Source organism: Microcaecilia unicolor, chromosome 2, assembly GCF_901765095.1.
Source record: "Microcaecilia unicolor chromosome 2, aMicUni1.1, whole genome shotgun sequence".
Classification (NCBI taxonomy): Eukaryota; Metazoa; Chordata; class Amphibia; order Gymnophiona; family Siphonopidae; genus Microcaecilia; species Microcaecilia unicolor.
In genome coordinates, this window is record NC_044032.1 from 49123444 (window position 1) to 49141175 (window position 17732).

General features: G+C 40.2%; 1 protein-coding gene across 1 annotated transcript in view; it reads left to right on the plus strand.

Moving 5' to 3' along the window:
• The window catches only part of DYM (dymeclin), a 693305-nt gene that overhangs the window by 672953 nt on the left and 2620 nt on the right, over positions 1 to 17732 (plus strand). The window lies entirely within an intron of this gene.

Consider the following 17732-nt stretch of genomic DNA (forward strand, 5'->3'; position numbering starts at 1 on the left):
GCTGGAGAATGATGGGCAATGCACTCAGTGCAGAAGCTTACATGACACACCAATAATATTATGTATGTTTCAGTTGTAATCAGCCTAGTGATAGGCGGAATGGAAAGTATTTAAATGTGTGGAATAAATATTGATATTCCAGATAAGCGGTAATGGCAAACAGTGGCAACACACCATGGATTCACCTAACCGATATTTCCATACATTCTCACATTTTGTCTGTGTGTGTTCTCAGCTTTCCCTCTTGTGTTGTGTGAATGGTTCTTTTCTATTCAAATTAGTGTTCTTTTCCATTTCAGCTTCGATTATGTTATATGTTATTTATTGTATTATGATATAAACAGGAAGGGTGTTATATTAAACTTTTTATAAACCATAACTCAATATTTGCATATTGTGGTGTATGCAAATGCAACGCTTCTCCAGGTCCAGGTCTGCACAGAACTTGCGTTAGAAGCCATGCGCTCAGCCATCAGTGCATGGCTCTAACACAAATGTAATGTACAATTTTTGCTCACCAATGCAATAAACCCATTACATACAAATTGGGTGCATGCAGAAATTGTGCACTAATCAGGGCAAGTACCACTGTACCGGCTGCAATAACCGATTAACCTTCCTCCCTCAGAAAATGTGAAGTGTAAGATTAACCATTTTGAGTTTTTCTTATTTTCTTTAAGATTGTTTTCCTGATCTTGGATCTTCCAATTGTGGACAATTATGTAAATATATATTGTTGAGAGAAAATGTTTTCCTTTTTATTCTAATTTCTGTATTTCCTTACATTTATGTGATAAATGTGAATGTAATTAAGTAAAATGATAAATAAATAAAAGACAGAACCAGGGGAGGTGATGGTTCTGCACAAAGATCTGAGTAAATAAATTTCTATCTATACATAAATATTGGTATCACAGAAATTTTTGTGATGCTGATATTTTTCTGCAGAACGATACTCCATCACAAATAATTAACCAGAGGCTAAAAAATGTGAATACGGGAATACAATAAAAGTTTGATGCACATCTGACCCAGTATATATTAAATATACTATAACATTAATACTGAGTATTTTTAGAGGGCTCTCAGAGTATTAACTCACCCAAAAACAAGAAATCACACTTATTTGTGTGAATCTCAAAGGGTGGTTGAGCATCTCAATCATAGAGCCTCTCCATAACATGTGCTGATGTATGCCTATTTTAACTCACACATACATCCAGTGTTATCCGTCCTTCATGCAGAACCTTGTGTGCAGAGAAGAAGAAAACCGAAAGGAATCCCATGTAGAACAACAAACGACTGTCATTTGTTGTGAACCTTGTGTGCATGCATCTGGTAACTGAAGGAAGTTGCTGCAGAGGATTCTTCATCTGTTTCCACAAACTCTTATAATTTCTTAGGTTGAAACAAATAAGTAATAAGGAACTAAAACACTTACAAGGGAATCGCGCTAGGAAGGTCCCACCTAGGGCAATGATTCCTGGCTTAAAAGCCAAGACCTCACACCTCCCAGTCTGCGATTCCCTTGATGTGTCAGGAAATATATGCATCTTTGAACCCAAAAAACTATCAACCATGTATCGGAAATACAATTTCAAAACATTGTTCCTATCTAAATCAAAGACGAAAGTCACTAATAATAACTCTATCTATAACTTCTGAATTTTCCAAAATGTCAGTTAAACTTACATCTCTTTTCTCTGATAAAGAAGATTTTATATTTCAACATTTTTTATTGATGACACATATTATTATAACAAAGGAAATATAATTTTAGTCACCAAAAGGTGGCTATCAGAAGGTATTAGGAAAGTATCAGAGAAATATTTCTTCAAGAATTCAGTAGCTGATATATAGGATATTATAGGTAAATTTATCATTCTCAAGTTATTTTCCCTTAATTGGTTCTCCAGAAATTCCAATTTTTACAAGAAAGATAACTATTCTTCATTACCAAATTATCTGATTTTCATAGAGAAGCCATTTCCGTAATCAAAGTCTCTGTTTTTATATCTTGGACTTCCACTTTGTTAGATAAGTATTAATATAAATTCTTTAACTCACATAGTGAAAAATTTTAAACATCTGAAGAAGAGAGTTATTCACATTCTGCTGCAGTTCCTATAGTACGTCCATTATGACATTATTGGCTTCTCCAAGTCCAATTTCTCCACAGAAACCGCTCCAGATATCTTCGGGGGGAAGGGCTCACTCTCCAATCCCCCAGTTGGTTTATTATCCGAGTCGATGCTGCGCCAGGACCTCCTCGGGTCACATGAAAATCCTAACCCACTTCGGGCGTTTCCATTATTGACCTCCATAGCGAAGCATTACTATTTCTGGGTCTTGGAGGGGTCGTGCCAACAGGGGGACTCAAAGTCACTCCCTCCACTGAGATTCGGCAATAAAGAAAGCCTTGCTGTTCCCCGAAGCAAGAACCGATATCCCCGACGTTATGACCCCGAATCTCCCCAAAATAGACTGAGAAGTGGTGGGAACCCCAGTTGTGTTCGAGGAGGACAGCACCACGGCTTTGCCTTTTCTCTTCCCCATTCTCTTGGGAGCGCGCCCTCTTCTTCAGGCATTCTGGTGTAAAACGGGAACTCAGCTAGCGTACATCCTCCCTCAATGCCATCTTGGATCCTCCAGGTTGGGACACTCTTTGTCTGGTTTCTCCTCAGAGGCCTCTCTGATATGGGTAACCCTACAGCATAGCCCTCTGAGTCACTGAAACACGGAAGCCCCTCCACCACTTACAAGGTGGTGTCCCTTCGGAGGGGGTGTCTGTTTTTTTTTTTTAACCCATGCTTTTCATGGAGACCACAGAAAAAAGTTCTAAGTACTATTATGCTTGCAGCAAAAAAAAAGAAAAGGCATTAAATCTTCACAAGTACTATGGCAAAAGAAGGTAGCCTGCACTGTGCTAATTTTAATGTCTTCTGCCTAGTTCTCTGCATTTTAATATGTTGTGCGCTGTGTCTAACACAAGGTTTTGTGCATCAGGCACCCAGAAAGGTGTGCACAGAGGTCACGCTAATTGCACACTACCATCTGCGCTAGCTCTCTGCATTGGCCCCTCAAATGATGTGATACCACTGAGAAAGTGTATAATGTAGTAGGAATAAAATCATCACTGGGACTAAACCATCCCATTGTTTTGTTTCTTTTGTGGAATTCTTGTAAACACAGTTAGGGGCCATTGTTATAAGCCATGCGTTAGAGCTGTGTGCTGTACTTTCCTAAATCACACAACTCTAACATATACAGTCAAATGCACTAAAGAAATCATACGCAAATATGCTTGTTAAAAATGTGCACAAACATGGGAGAGCACGTCAGTCACCATGGAAACATACACTGGACATGTGTTAGCCGCTGAATCGAAACGTTTTGCATCAGCCCCTAAATTGGTTGTAAGAAGTGCTGTTTCCAGGCGTTCAGAGCAGGAGGTTACTAATTCGGCTCAAAAATGACAACTTCATGAATCACCTCAACTATAATTTGAGGCTATGTGAAGATAAAAAATACATAAGCACCTGTGTGAAATTATAATGATTTTATTTTATTTTTTTTACACTTTTATAAACAGACTGACAGTTTACTATGACTCATTTTTCCTGTGGAGCAAATTTGGTAAGATGTTGATAGAGTAATTTGGGATATATTTACAGATTCCTTCAAAACCACCTCTTTTACATAGCTGCCAAGCATAAGGTGTTTCCATGCAGTCACACGATTGTGACCTCTGTTAATAAGTTACGAGTGAAAATCCTGTGATTAAGCTCCACTGACTCCCTTCTCTTTGTGCATGAGGGCTCAGCAAATCATCCAGGACTGAAAGGGTGTGTATAAAGAAGTCCCACCGACTGAATTGTTAGTTTACCATGCAGTTGCTACGGATTCTGCAAATGAGTGTCTGAGCATAAGTCATCAATAGAAATCAAACAAAATAAAACATGGAAAAGAAAATAAAATGATACCTTTTTTTATTGGACATAACTTAATACATTTCTTGATTAGCTTTCGAAGGTTGCCCTTCTTCGTCAGATCGGAAATAAGCAAATGTGCTAGCTGACAGTGTATATAAGTGAAACAGTCAAGCATTACTATGATAGTCTGACAGGGTGGGAGGATGGGGGTGGGTAGGAGGTATGCATGTGGACATCAAAGCACATCATTGATATTCTAACAGGATGGGTGTGGATAGGTGAGGGGAGGGGTGATCAACAGAGAAATACAGCTTTATGGTTTATAATGAGCTAGGAAACCCAGATCCTTGTTAAGTCCTTTCTGTTGGATGTTAACATATTCAATCATTCTGATTTCAAAGGTCTTACGTTCTTGTATGGTTTTAAAGTTACCTTTCAGGATTCTGACTGTGAAATCACTGGTACAGTGTCCTGATCCTGTAAAATGAGTATAAGTCAGAAATGTCACGGTTTGGGCGCGGTGCACACTCCCGGCATGGCGATCTTCGGGGTTGGGCGTGCCCTCCGGGGTTGGCCACGGTGTGCATGACACATCCTGACTGACTCAGCAGCTCCTTCTCTGCCGGGCAGCCCTCCTTCCCCGGCATGATGACTCTTGCACACCGGGTAAGTCCGGGTAAGAGGATGTGGAATGGGCGGACCTTGAGTGTTCCAGAAATGTATGCGCTCAGTTATAGAGTACACCTGCTCTGCGCCTAACGTAGGCACCGGTATTTACACCAAGTTTTACTTGCCGTAAATGGATGCACCTAGAGTTAGGTGCAGGCATGGCCACTAGGCGTATTCTATAAACCTCGCCAAAATCTAGTTGTGTTTTACGGAAATATTTTCAGCACTGATTTTTCAGATGCATATATAGAATCTAGTCTTATATGCCTACTGTTTTGGGCTGCAAAGTTGTCTGTTCACCTAAACAGTTATTACTAGACAGATCAAGGGTTTTCTGGGGGAAGGATAAAGGAGAGACACTTTGTTTTGTAAGATGTGCCTTATTGCTTGGAAATATATCCTGCAATCTTGGATATCACCTGATCTGCTAGCTTACTGGAAATGGAGGAATCAACTCCATAGTAACATAGTAAATGATGGCAGTTAAAGACCTGAATGGTCCATCCCACTCCCGGTTTTTTGGCCTTTTTTCCATTCATTCTTTAGTTTTTTTGTCTTCTGTCCCCCTTCTGCCCATTTCCAACAGACTATCACGCCATTGTTGAAGAATCATCCTCATCATCAGTCAATCACTTTTTGGGCAAGAGGTCAGTATCCCTTCTAAAACTTTAAATCTTGTGCACAACTTTTATTACAATTTATCATGCGTTTCTCCACTGTCTCACCCTGCACAACTCCAATCAACAGTATTTGTCTAGTTTCCATATTTATTATTGCCCAATCAAATTTGCCTTTTTGTCCTAAATCATCTTAGATTTTAACAATTTGGTATTGCATCATTTTAATCAGTACCTTCTTTTTTTATTCATAGTATACCCCAACTTAATGGTTTCCTTATATTAATTTTATATTTTTACCAAGTTTGTATTTATATGGTCGACATTATATTCAAGATACTGAAATGTGTTTCATCAACTATTCATAAACAAATCAATTATTTATCATATTTAACTTCAGTCTCCTAATTAATTATTTTAATATTTATATAAATTCAAATATGAGTCTATTTATCTACTTTTCTATAGTTTTCAATAATTTGCTCTGTTATCAGTAAATCGCATTCCAAATGGCTATTGTTCCTTTGCAGCATATAACTTTCTGTTATTTTTTTTGATTAAAACTATAGCTTATTATTTTCAAATTCATCTCTGCACTTTATGCACAATTATTGTTGTTCATCTTTTTACTTACATAGAAATGCATATGTTTATTGTTTTTAGTCCTATAGGAATGTATGTGTTTTGCCTTCCAGTAAACCATGTATATCCACACACATTGTTTTGTCATTTTTTTGCCATAATTCCATATATGCATGTTTTTTTTTATATATTTTTGCTTTCAGATATGTCAAATATATTTCCTCATATATTTTTTATTCTCCAGATTGTACATATATATATACAATTTCTAACTTAACTGTGTCTACTGTATATGTATATTTTTATTTGTATTTTTATTCTGTATTTATTTTTTCATTGCATATAAATGTATGTTTTTATAGACTCCTGATGCAGGCCTGATGGCCGAAACACGACGTTGTGTCGAGTCTTCAAACTTCTAATAAAATTTTGATTAAAGAGCATCCTCCAATTTCTGGTATCCTTGGTCACTCTCCCACTTTTTGTATTCTGTTTGAATGTTTAAGCACAGAAATCTTATATGGGAGGAGTAAAATAAGAGCAGAGACTTGTGACGAGGCCTATTTGCTGTGCTGTGTTAGCTGTTGCGTGAAACATGCCATTTTACCACTTATTCTTCAGTTCTCAGAATATTGTTCATTCTAATAAACAAGTCATTGATTACATAGTATCCTAGTAAATGACTGCAGATAAAGACCTGGATAATCTGCCAGACTACCCAACAGTCACATTCTTTATCAAAGCATTATTGAACTGACAGTCCAATAGTATTATAACGACATTCTACTGTATGATGTCTTCCCCTCCCCCACTGACCCACACTTATACGATATGAATATGGTATAACATAAACTGTCAATCCACAGCAATGATCAGTGCTAAGGGTGTTTGAAACCACTATAATCAAATGCAAATCCCAAAGCAATAATCTTCCTTACTGTTCCTCAGTGGTGTAACTGAATAAACATTAACTTCTAAGCACAGTGAGATTTACAACACCAACCTCCTCCTCAACACCATAGGAAATTATTTTAGTAGTTATTTTCAAAACTATTATAATAAGCATATTATATCACTTTTTTAATATCTTATTAAATTACTTGAATACTCATCTGAGTATATATATAGTCCACTACCGAGCTGGGGACATGATCCAACACGACTCATGTTTTGCTTAAAAAAAGCTGTTTCAAGGAAAGTCCCCTGCTTTAAAGTCGGCGCTAGCTTTACTGGTCAGTGCTTTATCACGGTATAAAATATACATACTTGCTCCCGATCTGTCCTTTCCATTTTCAGGCTCAGACCATAAGCAAAGTCTGCTTCCTAGCTACTGGAGTTGCCATCAAAACCCAGTCCAGCCCATCCTGATCTGGCTTGCCATATAATAACATAGTAGATGACGGCAGAAAAAGACCTGCACGGTCCATCCAGTCTGCCCAACAAGATAACTCATATGTGCTACTTTTTGTGTATACCCTACTTTGATTTGTACCTGTGCTCTTCAGGACACAGACCGTATAAGTCTGCCCAGCACTATCCCCGCCTCCCAACCACCAGCCCCGCCTCCCGCCACCGGCTCTGGCACAGACTGTATAAGTCTGCCCAGCACTATCCCTGCCTCCCAACCACCAGCCCTGCCTCCCACCACCGGCTCTGCCACCCGATCTCAATTTACGGATATACGATATACGGGACACAAACTGCAGAAGTCCATATGGCATTGGCCTCACTTTCCCACTTCTGGAGCTGCCATTTAAGCACCATTGCTGCGCATCATAAATGAACTTAAAACTGTTGATGGATTAAGTTTTGTTTTGATGCTGTCCTCTTTTTATAGTTAATGTTATGAAGTTTGATACATGTCTACAATTTTTGGCTTGTATTTTTTTCTCTTATTTTCTGCATTGGATGATATATATTACATTCATAGAGAAACATGAATTGAGACTTACTTTGAATGTCTTTTATCGTGTGAGTAGCTGTTGGGTCCTGTGATATGTGCTGTCATAACATGCATCGTGGTGTCTTGCAGGGTTTGATGCTATTTGCTTCTATTTAGGATTCTGTCTAGAGATGGCTTCTTGTAAGTTTTTTGTTTCAGGTAAGGTGATTGGCGGAAGGTTAGAATGGGGAGGAAAGGGGCAAAAATATTTCTTTCAGTAATTCATGCCCCAGAAATAGGGGTTGAAGATGTTTTATATTTTTCCTTTGGTTTTCTAGTTCTGGATTATATGTTACTACAAGTGGTACACATTTCATGGTTTTCCTTTCCTTATATTATAGTAGGTTTTCCCTAGGTGTTCGCTTTTTTAAAACATTTATTTGTGCATAATCATCACTAATAAAATATTGTAATACGTAACGTATGGCAGGGGATACAAACAAGATATGCATGATGCTTCAGGATGTAGTGTTCACAGATCTGTGGCTTCACGTCTCTGTCATTGCTCCTGACATGGTTGAAATCATTCTGTTGGACTGATAAATCCTCTGAACGATCTGTTCATATTTACCTCTACTTCTCACTCTCTGGACTGTCTTGCTGTCTCCATGCAGGTGCCATCCAGTGTTAATCTGTTCCTTCTCTCATCTCATTTAGGAATAGGTTGTTAATCGGAAGGCTCTTTGCAGTCTACTCTACTACGCAAAACCCAGCTTCCACACTTTCTACCCTGTTTGAGTCCTGACTACCAAATTAGTCCCTATTGTATTCCATTCCCAGTTTTTATAGCCCGCAAATTTCCAACTGGAATCATAGCAGGTTATAGTAAGATTCAATCACAATTGGGAGTTTTCATGAATCTAGATATTTATCAAATAGGAACGTTTCCAAAGCTTGTCTAAACTGATAATCTTCTATACGTCTGAGATGAATTGGAATCCTGTTCCACAACTTAACTGAACAATAGCTAAAAGAGCTGTCATAGAAATATTTGTAATGAATCTTATTAACCGCTGGAAGACCTAAATAATAATTAGATTGAAAAGATTGGCGAGATGTTGGATAAGACACTAAAAATATATGATCCAGTAGACAACATCCACAGAAAATCTTATAAATCAAACAAGCAAGTTTAAAATCTATTCTGGCCCAAATCAGCAGGCAGTTGAAATCTCTCAATAAAAGAATAACATACTCAAAACGTTTTACAATCAAAAATCAATCTAGCTGCACAATTCTGCAAAATTTGTAACCTTACCTGAAGAGTCTGTCGAATACCAACATATAGAGAACTACAGTAATCTATGTGGTATACTTGCCACATGGCGAAAATTAGCCACCTCAGACAGGTCAGCATCTGCTGATTTCGGTATTGGTGTCAATATTATATTCCCTATCTAGGAAAATGGCCCTCACCAAGCATTTTGTTTAGTAATATGGTTTATTCAACAAACTCCACTGGTATGCTACCTAATAAATGAGATGGGCAGTGATTAACAAACAAAATATACCAGCCATCCTTTTCAATATAGGATTAACCTTTTTTACTTGAACTTTATCAAAACTGAACCATATGCGGTCAGCAATAGTACCAACATCCATGGTTCTCTCCTGTTCCTTGCAACCCCTTAGAAAAATCAAATTTGAATATTAATATTGTTAACCTTATTTTTGTAATCTTATCTCTAAAATAATTGGCCAGTTGCTCCATTGAGGGTTGTAGTTCTTCTGATAGTTGGTAACTAAAGCAGAACCCGTCAAGGTCTTAAAGATCTTAAATAATCTTTTCTGATCTATATAACCCTCCCCCATTAATTTTTGATAGTACATTTATTTTTGCCTCAGTAACAGCAGTTTTATATGATTTCATTATCTTCCTCAGCCATTTGTGGGCTCATAGTCTTTCTCCAAGACCTCTCTAAACATCTACAAGACTTTCTTAGTTCTCTTAATGACTCTGTAAGCCAAGGTGATTTTTTGCTCCAGGAGTTGAATGGGATTCCTTTCATTTGCCGCATCAAGAATCGGTAGCGCGGCTTTTTAAAAGAGGCCCTATCTGCATTATGATCCCATTCCCCCAACATGTAATTGAACGTTCCAAAGTTACCATCCAAGTGTTTTGCTATAAAAGACCAAAACCTGCCTGCCTGCCTCAATCTTCGTTCTAGGATTATAATTTATAGAATTCATAACATTTTTAAAAGACTATCTACAGTTATATGGTAAATATAACGTAAAATTTGCTAAATACTGTAATAGACCATAAAATTGCCAACCATTTAACATGAGACACAGAAAATGATACATAAGATGTGTTTAATAAAGCAACTAAATCTATTGAAAGACCCTTTGCATGTGTAATTGGAAAAGGTACAGCGAAGGGTGACGAAAATGATAGTGGGGATGGGACGACTTTCCTATGAAGAGAGGCTGAGAAGGCTAGGGCTTTTCAGCTTGGAGAAGAGACGGCTGAGGGGAGATATGATAGAAGTGTATAAAATACTGAGTGGAATGGATCGGGTGGATGTGAAGCGACTGTTCACGCTATCCAAAAATACTAGGACTAGAGGGCATGAGTTGAAGCTACAGTGTGGTAAATTTAAAACGAATCGGAGAAAAGTTTTCTTCACCCAACGTGTAATTAGACTCTGGAATTCGTTGCCGGAGAACGTGGTACGGGCGGTTAGCTTGACGGAGTTTAAAAAGGGGTTAGATAGATTCCTAAAGGACAAGTCCATAGACCGCTATTAAATGGACTTGGAAAAATTCCGCATTTTTAGGTATAACTTGTCTGGAATGTTTTTACGTTTGGGGAGCGTGCCAGGTGCCCTTGACCTGGATTGGCCACTGTCGGTGACAGGATGCTGGGCTAGATGGACCTTTGGTCTTTCCCAGTATGGCAAGATGCTGGCCCAGTATGGCCAGTATGGCCAGTATGGCACTACTTATGTACTTATGTACTTATGTAATGGTGCCAAACTGAAACTGTAAAGAATCTAAAAAAAACTACAAACGGATCTTGTTTCCCGTGCTGGATGGTACCATTCTATCTATTTCTGCTGGAATTGCTGTTGACACCTGCCACCTCCACAGATTATAGGCTCCCTGCTTGCACTTATACATTTTTAGCTGCTCTACCATTACCCTGGTTTCTTCCTTCACGTGGCTCACTTTAATTTCTAGAGAAGCTCACCACCTTCCCATAGTGATTGGTGGCCTTGGAGGGGCCAACGATCCAAGCACCATCAAAATCAAAATTCCAGTTTATTGATATCTAGAACATGAATATCACTTCTAAAATAAGCACCTTAGTCACTGTGGAGAAAGGAGGACTTTCTCCATGGTGACCAAGGCGCTTATTTTAGAAGTGCTGTTTACATTCTAGACGTCCATAAATTGCCATTTATATGTTCGTAGTGCTGGGATATAAACATCTAAAATGGAAGAACATCCATGTGGTAAGGGGCATGTTCTGGGTGTGTTATGGGCAGAACGAGGACGAGTCCAAAGATCTAAAAGTTTCAGAAAAGGAATGAACATCTATGTCCAAAATGATGGTCGTCAGGATTTAGACCAGCTACCAGGGGCATGTAGGAGTCTGGCAACTGCTGCTACTGAGCAGTTCTCCACTGGATGGATTAGGGAAGGTCACATCCCCAGTGTTTGATACCCCTCTCCCCCCCCCCCCCCCCCCCCCAAAAGCGAAGCTGGCAAGTGATATGCTTCATGACAAATGAACATTTGTTTCTAAAATGACCATCATAAACGTTTATATTGCCATTTCATGACATAGACGTTCATGTTCTTCCACTGAAACGGTCATGTTCCTTTTTTTTCCCCCGCTGATATTTTAGATACGTGTTTTTCTAAAATGGATGTTTCTGCTACACCTAGCCAGTGAATAAATGTCCATTTCTCAACGTATTTTAGAACAGGCTCTTTTAGTAGATCCAGTTGTAAGATACTGGTGGAATTTGAGATATCCCAAGTCCCATTTTATTTATTTTATTTTTTTATTACATTTGTACCCCGCGCTTTCCCACTCATGGCAGGCTCAATGCGGCAGGCAATGGAGGGTTAAGTGACTTGCCCAGAGTCACAAGGAGCTGCCTGTGCCGGGAATCGAACTCAGTTCCTCAGGACCAAAGTCCACCACCCTAACCACTAGGCCACCACTCCTTTCTAAAATGTCATTTTGTACCTCTACATGACCTCTCAATTACATTTACTACAGTATTTATACATTTGACCAAATAAAGCAACTATTTGTTTCTGTATGAGTAGGGCACAATGAGATCAATTTTATATAACCTGTGGTGTTTGCAGTATACCTCATTGTTTCTGTTTGAAAATCAGGAACTGCAAAGTGTGCTTTTCTTATTTGTATGTATATTTTATGCAAACCGTTTTGGATGATTGTTCAGGAAAGTGGTTTATATAAAACATATAGGCCTTTTGGACTGACAAATCTGTGGTTACAGTATGTCTTATACATGTTTTTGTTTAATTTTATGTTGTCTTTTATGTTAAACTAGTAAACAAAGGCCCGTTTCTGAGCGCAATGAAACGGGCGCTAGCAAGGGTTTGATGGCTGCATGGCTCATCGCTGTTTTACCTGGTTCGTGGCGTGCACCGCTGCTGTTTCCATTGTAGCTGTGTGTGGGTGGCGGTTTTCGTGCCCCGCCCTCGACGTCATCGCGTTTTGACGTGAGGGCGGAGCAGAGCTACAGTGTGGAAATCCGGAGTTTGTGGCCTGAGTAGATCGTTGGAGGTGAGAATCTGCTCCGCCCTCAACGTCATAACGTTTGACGCGAGGGCGGGGCCCAGAGACTGTGATTTTTGTGGCTTCAGAGCTTCGAACATACGAACCTTGGCTTCAGTGACGTCAGCAGTCAATAGAACGTTGAGGGTGAGTTTTATATATATAGATTACTACTACTACTACTACTAACTAACATTTCTAAAGCGCTACTAGGGTTACGCAGCGCTGTACAATTTAAACATAGAAGGACAGTCCCTGCTCAAAGAGCTTACAATCTAAAAGACAAGAGAACAATCTAAAGACAAGTGTACAATCTAGAAGACGAGTAATCTGATAGGGTGGATAGATTGGAGCATTCTATATTTCTCAAGCGGTTAGGCGCCGAAGGCAGCATTGAAGAGGTGAGTTTTAAGCAGAGATTTGAAGATGGGTAGGGAGGGGGCATGGCGTATGGGTAAAGGAAGATTGTTCCAGGCATAGGGTGAGGCAAGGCAGAATGAGCGGAGCCTGGAGTTGGCAGTGGTGGAGAAGGGTACTGAGAGAAGGGCTTTGTCCTGTGAGCGGAGGTTACGGGCGGGAACATAGGGGGAGATGAGGGTGGAGAGGTAGTGAGGAGCCGCAGACTGAATGCATTTGTAGGTAAGGAGGAGGAGCTTGAGTTGTATGAGATAGTGTATGTTTGGTTGAGCAGGGAATCAAATGGCCCACGTACACTGGACAATCAAACTACACAGATGTGCGTGTCGTCGGACAGTACATTAAGCACTAAATAAACTTGAAACTTGAACACACTCTTTTCCTCCCAAGCTTAAACACACCCCTGGGAACACTTCTCTTTAAGCCAACTAAAAGTGTGCAGTACAAGCTGGTGCATTTTTTCTCCAGGCCAGAGAGAAGGCATTCGTTTGGGGGGTCAGATTTCATACAGGCCGATTTAGCTAGTAACTGGTATTGTGCACTGCTAAGAAAACCCCTTTCAAATAACTGAAATAAATAGAAAGTTGGAGACCATTTTCAAAATTATGGGATTCTAATCAATGAGTGGAGGGTTCTGGCTGAGTTTTTCCAAGATCTTGCAAGAGCAAATTGGGCCTTTACTGTTGAACCTATTCAATCATATGGTTAATCATAAGGTGTTACTGGAGTCTCTGAAGACAGCACAGATAATAGTATTGTTGAAACCAGACAAAGACCCATACTTTCCCATTTCTTATCATCCTAAATCTTTGCTGAATTTTGAGGCCAAATTATTTGCTAAAATAATGGCCAATCATTTAGCTAATGTTCTGCCTTTTTTGGTGGATATCTCTCAGGTGGTTTTTCTCTAGGGTAGAATGGCCATCAAAACTATTCACATGATCTTGGCCTTCTTAGAGGCAGTACAGAAATGCAATTTGTCTTCTCTTCTAATAAGTTTTGACGTTGAGAAAGCGTTTGATCATGTAAGCCACATTGAGCCTGCAAAGAGGTGGGAAAATGTGGGATACAAATGCAAGAAAGAAATAAAAATGACTGGTTTGGGTCTGTTCTGTAATTGACTGTTAGACCTCTGTGACATCCCAAATGTTGCAAGAAGTCATATTAAGGTATTTTGAGTAGGGTGTTTCAAGTGTGTACTTCCATCCAAGCTAGTGCTGAAACTTACTGGACAGTGTGCTGCCTAGTAGTGCTCTGCGTTGATCGATGTTGTGTTTGCAACTTCCTGTGTAGTCTGTGAGCTGTAAAGATTCCACGATGTCTTGTTGGTGAAAGTAGGAATTATGGAATTCTAGCCTCATGACTAACAGCCACTAGGGCTGGTATAATCTGCCCCTCCTTAACTCAGCCTAAGAGATGATTACTTCCCTTAGTCTAAATTATATACCATCTGTTATCGTGATTCTCTTCAAACTAAATACTACAGCTATAATTACCTAATCATAAACATTTCTGGAAACAGCGTGGTACGTTCTTTGGAAAAATTATATTCTTTTAATAAGTATTTTAAGCTGTAGCTGCAGCCAACAGATTTGGAATTCCAGATTTAAGAAATACATTTTTTATGCACAGTCATTTGTACTATGTTTCAAATCTGCCAATACTAGGTAGTTAAAACAAGGATATTAATTGGAAATGTGCTCTTTTCAGTAAGATCAGAAGCAAAAGCTAATTATAAAAGGCTGAAGATTGTCTGTTAGCTTCACTTTTTGAATATGAACTATGCACGAATCTTGTGCCCTCCCCTTATTTATTATTTTTAAATAATGCAAGTAAGTGAAGTTTGAAACACAGACTTTGGAGTTATGCTTTGTAGGATGAAACAGCATCCTGTAAGGAATGGAAGGGTAGCCTAATGGTTAGTGCAGTGGGCTGCAAACCTGGGGAACTGGATTAAGTTCCCACTGCAGCTCCAGAGGTCTTGCAGATGAGGACTGAGTCAGAATTTAAGAAGATGTGGAACAGGCTCATAGGATCCCTTAGGAAAAGAAGGAGTTAATGGTTATGAGGAAGGGCAGACTGAATGGGCCATTTGGCCCTTATCTGCCATCATGATTCTATGCTTCTAGGTTTCTCATGACCCTAGACAAGACACTTAACCCTTTGTTACCCCAGGTACAAAAACGTAGATTGTGAGCCCACTAGGGACAGAGAAAGTGCCTGAATACAGTGGTGCTCATTTTCAAACCAGACATCTCAAAATGGCCAGAAAAATGTCCTTTTGCCAAAGACGTCCAAATCATGATTTTCGAAAGGCAGAATTTTGGACATCCTACATTGCAGTTCATCCAAATAGCAAGGGAGCATGTTGTGGGCGAGTTTAGGGAGGGCCCAAATTTAGGACATCCAATAGCAATAATCAAATGGGAAGAAAGGTTCAAGTCAATAAAAAAGAGGGTTCTAAGTTAGACCTGTTTCAATCACATCCAGGATATAAAAAGGTGCCTTAAATGAGTAGCTGACCACTGAAGGGATTACGGCATGACCCCTCATCAATCCCCCAGTGGTTATCGTCCCCCTCCCTGACAATATCAGGTATTATGGGCATCCTGAACACAGCAGCAAACAGGTCTGAAGTACATAAGTAATGCCACACTGGGAAAGACCAAGGGCCCATCGAGCCCAGCATCCTGTCCACGACAGCAGCCAATCCAGGCCAAGGGCACCTGGCAAGCTTCCCAAAAGTACAAACATTCTATACATGTTATTCCTGGAATTGTGGATTTTTCCCAAGTTCATTTAGTAGTGGTTTATTGACTTGTCCTTTAGGAAACCGTCTAACCCCTTTTTAAACTCTGCTAAGCTGACCACCTTCACCAAGTTCTCCGGCAACGAATTCCAGAGTTTAATTATGCGTTGGGTGAAGAAATAGTTTCTCCAATTTGTTTTAAATTTACTACACTGTAGTTTCATCGCATGCCCCCTAGTCCTAGTATTTTGGCGTCAGCATTTAAAAAGGAGATAGAGCAGCTTTTAAACTAGAAATGGAGGAAGGCCAACAGTCGCTCAAAAGCGCATGGTTCGGGATAAAGTATCTTGCAAGTATACCTCACAAACAGGGAAGATAGGGTATCTGGATAGTGAGGTTGCACAACAGACCGTGGTAGGTCAGGTGCCCTTAAATACAACTAAAGATCAGACAAAAGATGGCGAATCAATAGTGTCAAGTACTAAGCTTGACACTAGCCTAGTGGTCAGTGCAGTGGAATGTAGACCAGGGTACCCAGGTTCAAATCCCACTTAACTCTCTTTTTTTTTTTTTACATTAAATTGAGAGCTCTCCAGAAACAGAGATATACCTACTGTATCTAAATATTACAGACACCTGCAAGCCTGAAGGCTATTGAAGTGTAGTGCACATTCAGGTACAGTAGGAATTTCCTAGTCTCTGGCGGGCTCACCCTTTAAAATAAAAGAGCTGCAGTGGAATATGAACCTTGTTGCCCTGGATTAAAGTCCAAGCAAGAAAAAAGAGGGGGAGGGTCCTCACAACTTCCACAAAAAGGAAGAAACAACACAGGTGAAAGTGAGGAAAGTTCCAAGTGACCAAGGCAAACAAGGAGTTAAGAGCATCCAACAGTTTATTTCCCAAAGTAAGCCGACCCAAAAAAGACCCTCCAGGGCATGGCTCCAGCGCTACAATGGTTATTTTCCCATTTATATACTCTGCAAAGCTGATTTATCTGACGCGCCACGACCCCTGAGGAAGGCATTGTGCCGAAACACAGCCCGTGTAGGGTCTTTTGGGTCAGCTTACTTTGGGAAATAAACTGTTGGATGCTCTTATTCCTTGTTTGCCTTGGTCATTTGGAACTTTCCTCACTTTCACCCAGTCCACCGCACTGACCTCTAGGCTTCCCCTCTGCTCTGCAGGGATGTTTGTGTAACATTTTTGTACAACGCTGCCAAACAGACTTCCTTGTCCCTGGATTTTTGGCGTTCATAATTTGGATGTTTTATTTTTGGAAAGTGGTTGTTCATTTTCGATGTTCTTACGTATTTTCAAGCAGGAAACCCCAATGTTTTTCCTGTTCAAAAATGACTGTGAGATGGACAGGGGTTTTTTTTTGGAGGTTATGAGCGGGATGTCCCAACTCTGACTTGGATGTTCTTTCGAAAATGCCCCTCCACATGTGGACCACTTTGATAGTATCACAGAAAGGCAGTATATAAAGAATCCACTGGCTTTCCTTTATGGGTAGAAGCACACTGTCATGATTTACTCTGCAATACATAACATAGTAACATAGTAGATGACGGCAGAAAAAGACCTGCATGGTCCATCCAGTCTGCCCAACAAGATAAACTCATGTGTATACCTTACCTTGATTTGTACCTGTCTTTTTCAGGGCACAGACTGTATAAGTCTGGCCAGCACTATCCCCTCCTCCCAACCACCAGCCCCGCCTCCCAACACCGGCTCTGGCACAGACCATATAAGTCTGCTCAGGGCACAGACCGTATAAGTCTGGCCAGCACTATCCCCTCCTCCCAACCACCAGCCCCGCCTCCCACCACCGGCTCTGGCACAGACCATATAAGTCTGCTCAGGGCACAGACCGTATAAGTCTGGCCAGCACTATCCCCTCCTCCCAACCACCAGCCCCGCCTCCCACCACCGGCTCTGGCACAGACCGTATAAGTCTGCTCAGGGCACAGACCGTATAAGTCTGGCCAGCACTATCCCCTCCTCCCAAACACCAGCCCCGCCTCCCACCACCAGCTCTGGCACAGACCGTATAAGTCTGGCC